The sequence below is a fragment of the Eriocheir sinensis genome, unplaced genomic scaffold (assembly GCF_024679095.1).
Source record: "Eriocheir sinensis breed Jianghai 21 unplaced genomic scaffold, ASM2467909v1 Scaffold628, whole genome shotgun sequence".
Lineage (NCBI taxonomy): Eukaryota > Metazoa > Arthropoda > Malacostraca > Decapoda > Varunidae > Eriocheir > Eriocheir sinensis.
Genome location: NW_026111974.1, coordinates 67501 through 70000, shown reverse-complemented (window position 1 = coordinate 70000; position 2500 = coordinate 67501).

Sequence of the window (2500 nt, the reverse complement as noted above, 5' to 3'; positions counted from 1 at the left end):
AGAAAGAAAAAGGAAAAGAAAAGGAAGGAAGAAAAGAAGAAAGGAAGAAGAAAAAAGAAGAAACTAAAGAAGAAAAATGAATGAAAAAAAAGAACGTACATGAATAAGGTGTGTGTGTGTGTGTGTGTGTGTGTGTGTGTGTGTGTGTGTGTGTGTGTGTGTGTGTGTGTGTGTGTGTGTGTGTGTGTGTGTGTGTGTGTGTGTGTGTGTGTAAGGAGACAGCTCAAGGGCGTGAAAGAAGAGGAAAACAAAGAAAAAAAGAGAATAAGCAAAGAGGAAATAGAAGGAACAAAACAAGAGGAAAGAAAAAGAGGAAGAAAAAGAGGAAAAAATATTGACGAAGGAAAAGAAAGGACAAAAAAGGGAAAAAAATGAGGAAACAAGAAAAAAAGGAAACAGAAAAAGAGGAAGAGATAAAAAAATGAAAAAAAGAGGAAATGAAATAGAAAAAAAGAAAAGAAAAACGTGTGTGTGTGTGTGTTTGTGTGTTAGGCAGAAAACGTCAATAGAAACGTTGTGGATTTTCTCAAACTCTTTTTTTTGTTTATTTGTTTATTTATTATTGTAGTTTATTATGTTTTTTTTATTTTTATTTCTAGTTATTGATTATTGTTTTATACCTTCTCTCTCTCTCTCTCTCTCTCTCTCTTATCTCTTTCTCCTTCCTTCTCCTCTTCCTCCTCTTCTTCCTATTCTTCCTCTTTCCTCTTCCTCTTCCTTTTCTCTCTTCTCTTTTATCCTCCCTTTCTACTTTTTTTTATCCTTCCTCTCCCTCTTATCTCCTCTCCTTCCTTCTCCCTTTTTATTCTTTATTTCCATCTCTCTTTCCTTCCTTTCCTTACCTCCCATTCCCTTATTCTCTCTCTCTCTCTGACTGCCATTTCATCTTTTTTTTCTTATTTTCTTAGTTTTTTTTTTTTTCATTTCCTGCTTCTCGTCTTCTTTATTTTATCATAATTATCTCGTATTTTCTCACCTCCTCTTCTATTCTTTTTTTTTTTTTTTACATTTTATCCGTTTCTCATTTATCACACTTTCTCCATTTCCTCCTTCGCTTCTTCGTGTTTTTTTTCTTCTTTTTATCAAATTTCTTTGTGTCCTGTTTTCTGTCATTTCATCTCCTCCTCCTCCTCCATCTTCTTCCTCCTCCTCCTCTTCTTCTTCCTCCTTCTCCTCCTCTGTTTCATTGTGTTTTTTTCATTCTATCCTGTTTTTCCAGATGTGTGTGTGTGTGTGTGTGTGTGTGTGTGTGTGTGTGTGTGTGTGTGTGTGTTTATTTTAGGTTGCAAATATGAGTCAGAATATGTAGTGTATCTCTTCGTAAATGATATTCCAACACCTGTTCTTAGTATTTCTGCACCTGTTTTATTCTCTCTCTCTCTCTCTCATCAATCTTGGCCTATCATCTTCCTCACACACACACACACACACACACAGATACACACGTAATAAATTTGGATTAGTAATTTATTTTTGACACGTCTCCTCTGACTTTTTTTTTCTCCAACCGGTATGTGTGTGTGTGTGTGTGTGTGTGTGTGTGTGTGTGTGTGTGTGTGTGTGTGTGTGTGTGTGTGTGTGTGTGTGGTGTGTGTGTGTTTTTCTCTTTCTATTGTCATTCTTTTTTTTTTCCCTTTTAAAGTTGCATCCCTCATCTCCTCATTTTCTCATCTCTCTACCTCTCTTCATCTCTCTTTATCTTAATTTCCTTTCAAACATCATCTTCATCCTCCCTTTCAAAATTATATATCGAATCACTAACATTTTTTTTCTCAGAAGCATAATATTTTCAGTACATATCTTCACAGCATCCCTCATCTTCTCATCTCTCCACCTCTCGTCATCTCTCTTTACCTTCATTTTCTTTCAAACATCATCTTCATCCTTCCTTTCAAAATTATATATCGAATCATTAACATTTTTTTTCCTTATTTTCAGTACATATCTTCACAGCATCCCTCATCTTCTCATCTCTCTACCTCTCGTCATCTTCATTTCCATCCTCACATCATCTTCATCCTCCCTTTCAAAATCCATCGAATCACTCTTTTTTTTCTCAGAAGTATTGACGGATTCTATTTTCCCTCAGTCCTGTCTATCGCATTCCATAATATTCTCAGTTTTCCTCTAATGCATCCTCTCCTCATGTTATCCGTCTTATCAGGCCTTCACTTCTCCCTCTTCTCACCTCCTTATCTATCCCTCTATCTTTCATTTCATAATATCCGAATTCTCACCTCCTTTTCCTTCTTTTATATCTACTCACATTGCGACAAACTTTACATCTTTTCCTCATTTTTTCTCGTGAACCACAGTCGTTATAATTCTCTTTCAGGCACGTGGCGCTACTCCCGGGGTTGTTTCTGTATGAGGCAATCCCGGAGCGTAGGGCATCAAGGGGACGCCCACGCAAGTCATGGCTGGGGTGACTCGACCGATCCTTGGAGGGGGACAGAATGGAAAGGGGAACACGTGGGCTTGACCGGGTTGGGTGGAGTCG